The sequence below is a fragment of the Pseudophryne corroboree genome, chromosome 3 (genome assembly GCF_028390025.1).
Source record: "Pseudophryne corroboree isolate aPseCor3 chromosome 3, aPseCor3.hap2, whole genome shotgun sequence".
Taxonomy (NCBI): Eukaryota; Metazoa; Chordata; class Amphibia; order Anura; family Myobatrachidae; genus Pseudophryne; species Pseudophryne corroboree.
The window spans coordinates 653,077,641-653,092,740 of NC_086446.1; the positions used below are offsets into that span (position 1 = coordinate 653,077,641).

The window sequence follows — 15,100 nt, forward strand, 5'->3', positions numbered from 1 at the left end:
ATTTAGACAGCACTACTACGAGTGAGTTTATTATTGACTCATATTTGACTGGTGTACAGTACTGCATAAATAAGGAAGGATTTACCTTGTTTGGATATTAGTGGCTTTGACATTTTCTTGCCATATAATTGTTATATCCAATCTGTATATTTTGAGCCTAATTGTCACGTGTGTCCGTCTCCCTTTTCCTGTGGAAAATACGACCAATTCCATTTCCTATTCAAGGTGACAAACAAAAGGGCTAGCTTAAAAAATTGCGGACATACCCCACTGGAGATGCCCAATCTCTTCCGATCTTGGAAGCCAAGCAGTGGAGGGCCGGACTAGTACTTGGATGGGAGACCACCTTGGAACATCCTGGTACTGCAAATAAATTTTGCTGCCTAATTTTAAGTCACAGATAGGCATTTGGATCCATATGACCTATGATTTAATTCTCTGCTATCATTTTTCCATTTGGGATTCTTGCAGTATGAATGATGGTCATATACTCTCTATGACGGACACTACTGAGACTAGAAGGTGACACCTTTTTGACAATATAAAAGATTTTCCGGCTTACATTATATTATAGCAATTTTTGCTAATTATCTACTTTAATCTATATAAATATTTTCGCATAATAGTCCTGAATCACATATTTATTGAACTCCGATAATTCTACATATTTTACTAAGAAACTATTAAAATCATGATTTTATCAGTATAAGACATTGATACACTTCAGTTCCTCTGAGGTTGAGTGCTCCCAAACAAGAGTCTACTTCTTTTCCATTTTTTCTCATTTGGTATTTTTTCTTTATGTCAAATAGGCAATAAGCTCAACGCGTTTCAATGGTTAGTGCAGTCCAGCTTCCTCAGGCATTCGATTGACACTCCAGTACCACCATCTTGGACTTTCCTACTGCAGTACTTACCCATCTGGACCTTCTTCTGGCATGCTAAGGAGGAAATTGGTTCCAGTTATTTAATTGGTGGACATTATCTGCATTAAGGACCACTGGTAAATACCTCACACCTGCAAATATCGGTTATATGCAAAACAGACGATTAGTGATGGACATATCCAGTGACATTAACTTTTTAAGAGTGTCTTAAGTCACCTATGTGGTTTATTCAGTCAATATCTAACATTCAGGCATATTGTGGCATATTCTGATTTTTATTTCTTTTTAAATGCTAAATAAATGTGTTATATCTTTTTACTAAGTCTTTCGGATTAGTGATCAATATATTTGTGCATGATCAGCCAGTGCTGGTACACCCACTTGTTCTATTGTTTTTACCTTTAAAGGATTTACCACCCTTTACCAGCTGCTATTGAGAGCGCGCCCTTTTCTTGCTTGGACTCCAAGAAAACCCTGGAGGTACTCCCTTTTAAGGAAGACATTGTTTTTGGAGAAGACCTCAACAAGATAGTGGCTGACTTAGCTTCTGCTGAAACGGCATGTCTGCCTAGTACGGCTCCTTCGACGCCGAAGGCTAAGAGTACTTCCTCTCGTTCCTTTCATCCTCCAGGAAAAGCAAAAGGTCAGGCGTACCCGAAACACAGTCGCACTTCCAAACCTACTAAGCCCAAACACAAACGGGCCTGGGCTGCCTATCAGCCTGCTTCCAAAACTGACAAGCCTGTCGCATGACGGGGCGGGCCTCCCCATGGGGGATCCCAGGGTGGGAAACTGACTTCTAGGGTTTACCCAGGAATGGTTGAAGCCGTATCCTTCAAGAAACGTCCCCCTCATTGACTTTGCCTGACAGACGTCCCCTCAGGTCAGGTGAGGGCAAACACTCTTCATTCGGTGGTACAGTCCCTCCTGGACACAGGAGTGGTAGTACAAGTGCCTCTGGCTCAGAGAGGCAAGGGGTACTATTCACCGCTGTTCCTAGTCCCAAAACCGAATGGGTCATCCCGGCCGATTCTCAACCTCAAGTCCTTGAACAAATTTGTCAAGGTTTCCAAGTTTTGTATGGAAACCCTTCGCTTTATTGTTCAGGCCTTGGAACCTGGGTATTATATGGTCTCCCTGGACATACAGGATGCTTACCTGCATATTCCTATTGCAATGTCGCATCAGCAGTACCTGAGGTTTGCTGTGGGCAACCTCCATTGCCAATTCGGGCGTTACCTTTTGGTTTGACCACGGCTCCGCGAGTCCACACCAAGGTCATGGCGGTAATGACGGCCATACTCCACCGTCAAGGGATCAGGATCCTACTGTATCTGCACATTTTGTTGATCCTGGCAAATTCCCCAGAAGTTCTCCTAAGCCATCTGGATCTGACTATCCAGTTTCTGCAAGCCCACAGGTGGCTCATCAACTGGAAGAAATCTTCCCTGGTCCCTGTGCAGAGCATGGTGCACCTGGGAGCGTTGTTGGACACCCGCAACCAGCAGTTGTTCTTGTCTCAGGAGAAGGTCCTGAAGCTTCAGGACAAGACTCGATACTTCCTATCTCGTCCGCAAGTGTCAATCCATTCGGCGATGCAAGTGCTAGGTCTCATGGTGTCGGCTTTCAACATGGTGGAGTACGCTCATTTCCATTCATGCTCTCTGCAGAAACTGATTCTTGCCAAATGGGACGGCCTGCCTCACCGGATCAGGTTTCACATGATCTCCTTGTCTCCGGAGGTCCGTCTGTCACTGAGCTGGTGATTGCAGGGCCGACATTTGAGCGGGGGTCGTCCCTTCTGGATCTCCAACTGGGTACTTCTGACGACGGATGCCAGTCTGAGAGGCTGGGGCACGGAGTTGGAGCAACACTCCCTTCAGGGTCGGTGGACCAAGGAGGAATCTCGTCTCCCAATAAACATTCTGGAACTGCGGGCAGTGTTCAACGCGCTGAACCTGGCCCAGCATCTAATTCAGAACAGACCTGTTCAGGTACAGACTTCTAAACACACAAATAACCAGGAACTAGCACTGCGCCCCGGTGAGGACTACTTTGGCATCTGTGGGAAGTGATATAGAGATTCTATATGCTTTTATCTTTTTATGTGATGTAAGTGCGAACTTGTCAAAATAAAAACCTGTACACCTTTTTAAGGACGTCTGCACTATAAGCCTCTTTTTGTTTCATGTGTGTGAGCTATTGTGTTTTACCATTGTGGTAGACACATACACACCTTATTTAGGTTGGAATTATGGAGAAAGAAGATTAATCCTTCTCTGGAAATCGACATAAGAGAGAGAAATTATGATGAGCTCATTTTTACAAGTTGCCTTGTGAGTGTACATTTGTCTTTTCAGACATATTAATTCTAAAAAAGGTCTCTGCACTATATTGTTCTTTTTTCTTTTTTTGTGAATTACATCCTCTTATAAATTGGATGTAAGATACATATAGGTTCTAAGGATATGAAGATATTCCTATACATGTAAACCTAGTGAAGCGCCAGAGTGGAATACTACTTGTTTGTACTGCATAATAAACCATAAAATGCATAACGGGAGAGGTAGTCCCACGTAGTCTTAACGAATCCCTTCTTTATCTCTTACAAGCAACACACTTAGAGAATATTTCTGTCACGTATGCCCATAAAGGTATCTTTTCAACACCGAGACTTCAATAATTCATCAGAGAAACAGTGACACAATGAACACTTACATTGGCTTTCTGTCTCGAGTGCCCATAAAGGTATCTTTCTTCCCCTCGTCCCGATCTCAGGTAAAGGATTTCCCCAGTATAGATCCGACAGACGGGTATTCTCAAACAGAATTTTTAATAAAAAAAGTACATAAAATGAATTCTCCTTATACAACACAAAGAGCTGGGTATCGGTGGCTGATGGAAGACACGCACTCTCCACAAACCGTCTGCAGACAGGTAAGTGTATGATCTCCGAGTACGAATCACTGATTGCCCCAGATCTTGGAAGACAGGTAATGGACGGCTTCAACGTGTTTCAGGGAGCTCACTCCCCTTTGTCAAGACATGCCATCCTCTTCCTATTCCCAGATATTTATTCCCAGACTAATTAAAAAAAACCTGGTATTCATTACGATCAGCTGCAGCAGTACGCAACAAAAGAAAGCACCAAAATACATACAATATGACACTGGTTGTCTGCTCGAGTGCATTCCCATACCACAGCCAATAAGATTTTGTATGCATATGGTGACGCACTCCGCAGCAACCATTACAATATATAAAAATACTTATATACACTATGGATGTCTGATCTGTCCAAAACCGGACGGAATCCAGGTTATCATGATGGCAACAGACCATATGCTTTAATTTGAACGCTGATCACATGACTGGCATACATATTTAAATGCGGGGTTTATACACTGCTCAAAAAAATAAAGGGAACACTAAAATAACACATCCTTGATCTGAATGAATGAAATATTCTTATTAAGTACTTTGTTCTTTACATAGTTGAATGTGCTGGCAACAAAATCACACAAAAATTATCAATGGAAATCAAATTTATTAACCCATGGAGGTCTGGATTTGGAGTCACACTCAAAATTAAAGTGGAAAAACACACTACAGGCTGATCCAACTTTGATGTAATGTCCTTAAAACAAGTCAAAATGAGGCTTAGTAGTGTGTGTGGCCTCCACGTGCCTGTATGACCTCCCTACAACCCACACAAGTGGCTCAGGTAGTGCAGCTCATCCAGGATGGCACATCAATGCGAGCTGTGGCAAGAAGGCTTGCTGTGTCTGTCAGCGTAGTGTCCAGAGCATGGAGGCACTACCAGGACACAGGTCAGTACATCAGGAGACGTGGAGGAGGCCGTAGGAGGGCAACAACCCAGCAGCAGGACTGCTACCTCCGCCTTTGTGCAAGGAGGAACAGGAGGAGCACTGCCGGAGCCCTGCAAAATGACCTCCAGCAAGCCACAAATGTGCATGTGTCTACTCAAACGATCAGAAAGAGACTCCATGAGGGTGGTATGAGGACCCGACGTCCACAAGTGGGGGTTGTGCTTACAGCCCAACACCGTGCAGGACGTTTGGCATTTGCCAGAGAACACCAAGATTGGCAAATTCGCCACTAGCGCCCTGTGCTCTTCACAGATGAAAGCAGGTTCTCACTGAGCACATGTGACAGACGTGACAGAGTCAGGAGACGCCAAGGAGAACGTTCTGCTGCCTGCAACATCCTCCAGCATGACCGGTTTGGCAGTGGGTCAGTAATGGTGTGGGGTAGCATTTCTTTGGGGGGCCGCACAGCCCTCCATGTGCTTGCCAGAGGTAGCCTGACTGCCATTAGGTACCGAGATGAGATCCTCAGACCACTTGTGAGACCATATGCTGGTGCGGTTGGCCCTGGGTTCCTCCTAATGCAAGACAATGCTAGACCTCATGTGGCTGGAGTGTGTCAGCAGTTCCTGCAAGACGAAGGCATTGATGCTATGGACTGGCCCGCCGGTTCCCCAGACCTGAATCCAATTGAGCACATCTGGGACATCATGTCTCGCTCCATCCACCAACGCCACGTTGCACCACAGACTGTCCAGGACTTGGCGGATGCTTTAGTCCAGGTCTGGGAGGAGATCCCTCAGGAGACCATCCGCCACCTCATCAGGAGCATGCCCAGGCATTGTAGGGAGGTCATACAGGCACGTGTAGGCCACACACACTACTGATCCTCATTTTGACTTGTTTTAAGGACATTACATCAAAGTTGGATCAGCCTGTAGTGTGTTTTTCCACTTTAATTTTGAGTGTGACTCCAAATCCAGACCTCCATGGGTTAATAAATTTGATTTCCATTGATCATTTTTGTGTGATTTTGTTGTCAGCACATTCAACTATGTAAAGAACAAAGTATTTAATAAGAATATTTCATTCATTCAGATCTAGGATGTGTTATTTTAGTGTTCCCTTTATTTTTTTGAGCAGTGTATATTACCCAATATAGGGGGTCATTCCGAGTTGTTCGCTCGCAAGCTGCTTTTAGCAGCTTTGCACACGCTAAGCCGCCGCCTACTGGGAGTGAATCTTAGCTTATCAAAATTGCGAACGAAAGATTCGCAATATTGCGAAAAGACTTCTCTGTGCAGTTTCTGAGTAGCTCGAGACTTACTCTGCCAGTGCGAACAGTTCAGTGCTTGTCGTTCCTGGTTTGACGTCACAAACACACCCAGCGTTCGCCCAGACACTCCTCCGTTTCTCCAGCCACTCCCGCGTTTTTCCCAGAAACGGTAGCGTTTTTTCACACACTCCCATAAAACTGCCAGTTTCCGCCCAGAAACACCCACTTCCTGTCAATCACATTACGATCACCAGAACGAAGAAAAAACCTCGTAATGCCGTGAGTAAAATACCTACCTGCATAGCAAATTTACTTGGCGCAGTCGCACTGCGGACATTGCGCATGCGCATTAGCGACTAATCGCTCCGTTGCGAGAAAAAAATAACGAGCGAACAACTCGGAATGACCCCCATAGTGTCCATCCGGATAAATTCGGATTAAATATATACACCCAAATCTTTTTAATGGGACTGATGTCCAGACATGGAAAACATAGTAGGTATGCATCAATCCTGACCTCTAGATTACGTGTAATGTAACTAAACATACACTGGAGATGAAATTCGGCCCCAGATCACGTGGTCTGTATGCACCAATTATGGACCCAAATGTCCGTGCAATGTAACTAAATGCGTGAATGTATACTATGATCCCCTCCGGCTGTAAAGACCTACACCCACTTAAACCTAAACATACACATAGCAATAATTACAGATGAAAAATAGGAGCATTTATAATGTGTAGAATATCTAACGTTTCCCCATTTTGTAACAATAACAGCTCCATCTCCTGTATACATATTAGAGACCCGGCATATCACAAATTACATATGAAGAGACGGGTGTATCTACACTGCAATAATAATATCCAAGGATTTAAACACCTTACGTATAACTTATACCTCACCAATACAATACACGGGATCATGAAACATAATTGAAATGCAGAAAAAGTACCAAAATTCCATCATAGAGTTGGATTGTCCTTCCATATTGTGATAAATAAATTCCGCACGGAAAGTTAATGGAGACTTTTATATTTCATCAATCAGGATGATGTAATCCTCAAAAGGAAATGGAAAAAAGACAAAACAACACCAAACAGGTGTATTAATATAAATGATATTAAATTAACCACTTTGTCTCAAAATCCATATTCAAACCGTTAGGTGTTAGAGTTCTTCGTTCAAATATGGGGGTATATTTACTAAAATTCGTATTTTCCCGACTGAGGTCAAAGTTCAATCACGAATGACATCGAAAGTGTAAAGTTGCAACTTTTTGAATTTATTACGACTAATTTACTAAGCTGTCGTATTCTGCATTTTCGTATTTACCGATGTCGATGTCATTCGTTTTTTTCCCCAGTGTTTTACGTGAGTGACTTGTAAAACACTGCCGACTTTAACACAATGAATCTCGGCCGGATCTGAGAGATCCATGCTGGGCTTCATTGTGCACCTTTATTAAAATAGAAATCATTGTTAAAATCTAAAAAAAAAATGCGTGGGGTCCCCCCTCCTAAGCCAAACCAGCCTCGGGCTCTTTGAGCCGGTCCTAGTTGAAAAAATATGGGGGGGAAAATGTCAGGTGTTCCCCCATATTTAAACAACCAGCACCGGGCTCTGCGCCTGGTCCTGGTTCCAAAAATATGGGGGACAAAAAGCGTAGGGGTCCCCCGTATTTCTGAAACCAGCACCGGGCTCCACTAGCCAGATACATAATGCCACAGCCGAGGGACACTTTTATCTAGGTCCCTGCGGCCCTGGCATTACATAACCAACTAGTCACCCCTGGCCGGGGTACCCTTAAGGAGTGGGGACCCCTTCAATCAAGGGGTCCCCCCCCTCCAGCCACCCAAGGGCCAGGGGTGAAGCCTGAGGCTGTCCCCCTCATCCAAGGGATGCGGATGGGAGGCTGATAGCCTTTTTGTCAAAAATTTAATATTGTTTTTAGTAGCAGTACTACAAGTCCCAGCAAGCCTCCCCCGCAAGCTGGTACTTGGAGAACCACAAGTACCAGCATGCGGTGGAAAACCGGGCCCGCTGGTACCTGTAGTACTACTACTAAAAAAATACCCCAATAAAAACAGAAGACACACACCTTGAAAGTAAAAGTTTAATACATACATCCACACCTCCATATACACATACTTACCTATGTTCACACGAGGGTCGGTCCTCTTCTCCATGTAGAATCCATGGTGTACCTGTTGAAAAAATTATACTCACATAATCCAGTGTAGATGGCTCCTCTTTTTCTCAATTTGTAATCCTGGTACTTTGCAAAATAACAAAACGGACACCCGACCTCGCACTGAAAGGGGCCCCATGTTTTCACATGGGACCCCTTTCCCCGAATGCCAGGAACCCCCCCTGACTTCTGTCTAAGAGGGTTCCATCAGCCAATCAGGGAACGCCACGTTGTGGCACCCTCCTGATTGGCTGTGTGCTCCTGTAGTGTATGACAGGCAGCACACGGCAGTGTTACAATGTAGCGCCTATGCGCTCCATTGTAACCAATGGTGGGAACTTTGTGGTTAGCGGTGAGGTTACTTTCGGTCAACCGCTGACCACAAAGTTCCCACCATTGGTTACAATGGAGCGCATAGTGTGTTGTTTGTATTGTTGATACAGCCACCCATTATGTTTATAAACATCACATCTTACAAAAATGGTTCTTTATTTATGGAATAACAATTAAGCACAAAAACAAAACAAAAAAAACAAAACAAAATTACAAACACACACATTGGCCAATAGCCATATGCACTATGGTAAGTGCAACACAGGAAAGAATGTACAGGACACAGACATAGGACACAATTACAAATACATACACTAACAAGCAAAAACACACACATCTTCATTTTCAAATGTAATGTAATTAATGAAAGATGCAATATAGAAAATGCTCTGTGATGTGGCACTACAAACACACATTAGCACAATATGAGCAAAACAAACAAACAAAAGCAAATAAAAAGCCATCATTATAGTAAGGTAACTAAAGGTCCATACACACTTAACAATAAAATGAGCGACGTCGCTCATTTTCCCCCTCCTTGAGCAACGTCGCTCATTTTATCGTCAAGTGTGTATGCCTCCAGCGACGACCAATGCGCGGCCCCGCGGGTCGGCAACGATCGTCGCTGTCGGTAAGGCATGCATGAAGGATGTGGACTGTCGTCCACGACCTGCATGCAGGGCTGGCGGGGGCGTGACATCACTGAGCGATATGAGCGGTCATATCGCTCAGTGTGTACAGGCGGCCGCCGGCCGGCCCGGGAGGGGGAAACATTAGACGATGTCACTCACAGAGCGACATCGTCTAATGTGTATGGGCCTTAAGTCTGCAGTGTTGTGTCAGGGTACAAATACAGCCTAAAACTGAACCAACAAATAGTGGGTTTGCCTTAAACAAGATTATATTCAGTACTAATGAAATTACACATGTAACTGGCTTCAAATTGACTTTGCACTACTCCAGCCTCTAACATGTCAACCACTGTTTTGGAAACATTGCACATGGATAACTGAAATAAAAAACATAGTCCTACTTTCAAACTGTAAAATGTGCTAAAGGAAAACATTATTGCTGGACAATTCTATGACACACCAAGTCCAAACTACACATGGAAAATGTACTGTAAAAATACCCCATGACATACAATAAAGTACTATGTGACATTGGCTTTTGTTGAAAACCTTACCCAAAACGATGTCTTTGCTGATGCACACTTGAAGATGTGAGTAATATGCAACGTCACATGACACACATTTACAAAAAACATTAAGACAGAAGTAATGTAATAGAATGTTTAGACAAATACACATGCTCACCATCCTTCCTGGGCCGATCGGAATCACGGACATGGGTTGCAGACACTACTTCAGGAGATATTAAACTCCGCATGGGCTCCTCATAGTGCAGATATCTGCAATAAAGGGCTGTCCACCACCGGTTTTGCGAGCCGACTTCGCCTTCTTGGCAATTTTGGACTTGACATGTCGCTTTATGTCATAGTACCGTTTGCGGCACGTGTCCTCCGTCCGCTTGACCACCCCCTCACTATTTGCAGCAGCAACAACTTTCGCCCACAACACCGTCTTCTTCCGTGTTGGCACCTTGGCGGACACAGGCCCAAATAGCTACCGCTGATACTTCATAAGCTCCCGCACCAATGCCACATTTTCGGCATAACTAAACTTTACATTCCGCCCAGTCTTAGTAGTGGTGCGTGGCTACGGAGCTGTCTGACTGTCACTATCACTGTCACTTGAGGCTGCTGCAGCAACCTCATCCACCTCCTCAACCTCGCTAACCTCCCTCTCACTCACCTCCTCCACCTGACCAACCTCCTCCCCCTCACTCACACCCTCCACCTCACTCACCTCAGCCACCTCACCCACCTCTGAGTCAGACATAATTGTGTGGTTCAACAATTAACATAGAAAAAAATAAGACAAACAACACACTCCTCCACTACCTCTGCACAACACACACACACATACACACAAACACAAACACTGACAAGGGACTATAAAGCAAAAAAACTTGGACAAAAAATGAGACAAAACCAAAAAAAACAAGACTACAAGAATGACAAGACTACTTTCAAACACAATACTACACTCAGAAATCGCTAACAAAACTCCTCACCAAACCAACTACTCACCAACCTCCACAGCACAACCTCCCTCCTCACCACTAACTAAACCCACGAGGTGCGGACGGTTTGGGGCGTATTTATATGGTTGCGCACAGACACTCCTACATCTGAAACACAACCAATCATGAATGTGGATGAAAAACTAAACTAAGGGGTATATTTACTAAGGTCCCGATTTTGTCCGAGATAATGTTTTTTCTTCAAAGTGTCATCTCGGGAATTTACTAAACTCAAATCACGGCAGTGATGAGGGTATTCGTATTTTTTTGGAAGTCCTAGGATAAAATTACGAATCAATACACCATCGGTCAAATACGCCTGCAATTTGGTAGAAATCGGTCATTTACTAAAAAGTGCAAATCACAAACACTGCCGACAATAGCCAAACACTGCCATGCTAAAATACAAATCGTGAAAAAGTGCTAAAAAAAAAACAGACCTGCTTTTTTTTACCGTGTTCGGATAGGCATGCACGGATCCATGAGATCCGTGCATGTTTTTCAGTGGGAAGGGGTGGGAAATTGTTATTTTTGTTAAAAAAAAATGCGTGGGGTCCCCCCTCCTAAGCCAAACCAGCCTCGGGCTCTTTGAGCCGGCCCTAGTTGAAAAAATATGGGGAAAAAAGTGACAGGGGTTCCCCCATATTTAAACAACCAGCACCGGGCTCTGCGCCTGGTCCTGGTTCCAAAAATACGGGGGACAAAAAGCGTAGGGGTCCCCCGTATTTCTGAAACCAGCATCGGGCTCCACTAGCCAGATACATAATGCCACAGCCGGGGGACACTTTTATCTAGGTCCCTGCGGCCCTGGCATTACATAACCAACTAGTCTCCCCTGGCCGGGGTACCCTGGAGGAGTGGGGACCCCTTCAATCAAGGGGTCCCCCCCTCCATCCACCCAAGGGCCAGGGGTGAAGCCCGAGGCTGTCCCCCCCATCCAAGGGATGCGGATGGGAGGCTGATAGCCTTTTTGTCAAAAATTGAATATTGTTTTTAGTAGTAGTACTACAAGTCCCAGCAAGCCTCCCCGCAAGCTGGTACTTGGAGAACCACAAGTACCAGCATGCGGTGGAAAACCGGGCCCGCTGGTACCTGTAGTACTACTACTAAAAAAATACCCCGATAAAAACAGAAGACACACACCTTGAAAGTAAAAGTTTAATACATACATCCACACCTCCATATACACATACTTACTTATGTTCACACGAGGGTCGGTCCTCTTCTCCATGTAGAATCCATGGTGTACCTGTTGAAAAAATTATACTCACATAATCCAGTGTAGATGGCTCCTCTTTTTCTCAATTTGTAATCCTGGTACTTTGCAAAATAACAAAACGGACACCCGACCTCGCACTGAAAGGGGCCCCATGTTTTCACATGGGACCCCTTTCCCCGAATGCCAGGAACCCCCCCTGACTTCTGTCTAAGAGGGTTCCATCAGCCAATCAGGGAACGCCACGTTGTGGCACCCTCCTGATTGGCTGTGTGCTCCTGTAGTGTATGACAGGCAGCACACGGCAGTGTTATAGTGTAGCGCCTATGCGCTCCATTGTAACCAATGGTGGGAACTTTGTGGTTAGCGGTGAGGTTACTTTCGGTCAACCGCTGACCACAAAGTTCCCACCATTGGTTACAATGGAGCGCATAGGCGCTACATTGTAACACTGCCGTGTGCTGCCTGTCATACACTACAGGAGCACACAGCCAATCAGGAGGGTGCCACAACGTGGCGTTCCCTGATTGGCTGATGGAACCCTCTTAGACAGAAGTCAGGGGGGGTTCCTGGCATTTACTAAAAAGTGCAATTCTCAAACACTGCCGACAATAGCCAAACACTGCCATGCTAAAATACAAATCGTGAAAAAGTGCTAAAAAAAAACAGACCTGCTTTTTTTTACCGTGTTCGGATAGGCATGCACGGATCCATGAGATCCGTGCATGTTTTTCAGTGGGAAGGGGTGGGAAATTGTTATTTTTGTTAAAAAAAAAATGCGTGGGGTCCCCCTTCCTAAGCCAAACCAGCCTCGGGCTCTTTGAGCCGGCCCTGGTTGAAAAAATATGGGGGGAAAAGTGACAGGGGTTCCCCCATATTTAAACAACCAGCACCGGGCTCTGCGCCTGGTCCTGGTTCCAAAAATACGGGGGACAAAAAGCGTAGGGGTCCCCCGTATTTCTGAAACCAGCACCGGGCTCCACTAGCCAGATACATAATGCCACAGCCGGGGGACACTTTTATCTAGGTCCCTGCGGCCCTGGCATTACATAACCAACTAGTCACCCCTGGCCGGGGTACCCTGGAGGAGTGGGGACCCTTCAATCAAGGGGTCCCCCCCTCCAGCCACCCAAGGGCCAGGGGTGAAGCCCAAGGCTGTCCCCCCCATCCAAGGGCTGCGGATCGGGAGGCTGATAGCCTTTTTGTCAAAAATTGAATATTGTTTTTAGTAGCAGTACTACAAGTCCCAGCAAGCCTCCCCCGCAAGCTGGTACTTGGAGAACCACAAGTACCAGCATGCGGTGGAAAACCGGGCCCGCTGGTACCTGTAGTACTACTACTAAAAAAATACCCCAATAAAAACAGAAGACACACACCTTGAAAGTAAAAGTTTAATACATACATCTACACCTCCATATACACATACTTACCTATGTTCACACGAGGGTCGGTCCTCTTCTCCATGTAGAATCCATGGTGTACCTGTTGAAAAAATTATACTCACATAGACAGAAGTCAGGGGGGGTTCCTGGCATTCGGGGAAAGGGGTCCCATGTGAAAACATGGGGCCCCTTTCAGTGCGAGGTCGGGTGTCCGTTTTGTTATTTTGCAAAGTACCAGGATTACAAATTGAGAAAAAGAGGAGCCATCTACACTGGATTATGTGAGTATAATTTTTTCAACAGGTACACCATGGATTCTACATGGAGAAGAGGACCGACCCTCGGGTGAACATAGGTAAGTATGTGTATATGGAGGTGTGGATGTATGTATTAAACTTTTACTTTCAAGGTGTGTGTCTTCTGTTTTTATCGGGGTATTTTTTAGTAGTAGTACTACAGGTACCAGCAGGCCCGGTTTTCCACCGCATGCTAGTACTTGTGGTTCTCCAAGTACCAGCTTGCGGGGGAGGCTTGCTGGGACTTGTAGTACTGCTACTAAAAACAATATTCAATTTTTGACAAAAAGGCTATCAGCCTCCCATCCGCAGCCCTTGGATGGGGGGACAGCCTCGGGCTTCACCCCTGGCCCTTGGGTGGCTGGAGGGGGGGGACCCTTTGATTGAAGGGGTCCCCACTCCTCCAGGGTACCCCGGCCAGGGGTGACTAGTTGGTTATGTAATGCCAGGGCCGCAGGGACCTAGATAAGTGTCCCCCGGCTGTGGCATTATGTATCTGGCTAGTGGAGCCCGGTGCTGGTTTCAGAAATACGGGGGACCCCTACGCTTTTTGTCCCCCGTATTTTTGGAACCAGGACCAGGCGCAGAGCCCGGTGCTGGTTGTTTAAATATGGGGGAACCTCTGACATTTTTTTTCCCATATTTTTTCAACCAGGACCGGCTCAAAGAGCCCGAAGCTGGTTTGGCTTAGGAGGGGGGACCCCACGCATTTTTTTTTTAGATTTTAACAATGATTTCTATTTTAATAAAGGTGCACAATGAAGCCCAGCACGGATCTCTCAGATCCGGCCGAGATTCATTGTGTTAAAGTCGGCAGTGTTTTACAAGTCACTCACGTAAAACACTGGGGAAAAAAACGAATGACATCGACATCGGTAAATACGAAAATGCAGAATACGACAGCTTAGTAAATTAGTCGTAATAAATTCAAAAAGTTGCAACTTTACACTTTCGATGTCATTCGTGATTGAACTTTGACCTCAGTCGGACAAAAAATACGAACTTTAGTAAATATACCCCTAAAAGTGAAAATGCGGCCATGGTTGTTAAAAAACCCTGCAGCGTTTAACATTGAAAAAAAACAAGTAAAAACAACAGAAACACGAACGCAAACGTCAATGACGGCCGTAAATGGGCCAAAAAAATATGACTGCCATCGACATCGGAAAACACGAAAACCAATAACTCGACAGCTTCATAAATTAGCGTAAATAGATTCAAAAAGTTGCATGAAATTGCACCCGATAAAAAATGAGTTTAAACTCTACACAAACCGACTCAAACACGAATATTAGTAAATAAACACCCTGCACGGGTTGCCCGTCTGCAACTTTAGGTAAATGCTGCTGCAAAGCCCTTCCCTGATGTACATCTGTGTGTATGAATGTGCAAGGACTAAAGTGACCACTTTGAGCATCTGTAGACACTACTGGTCACCATGGAAACTTGCAGCAGCCATTTGACAGGTGCAGATTGTCCATCTGAGTTCGGCCTCCAGAGAGAATGGCTGAGCATTCTCCCAGTCACTGCCCAGCGCTTTTCCAAG

At 45.1% G+C, this 15,100-nt stretch overlaps 1 pseudogene; it reads left to right on the forward strand.

Annotated features, from left to right (window-relative positions):
• Positions 1-252: 252 nt before the first annotated feature.
• LOC134895173 (5S ribosomal RNA) lies at positions 253-372 on the forward strand (annotated as a pseudogene).
• Positions 373-15,100: the final 14,728 nt, after the last annotated feature.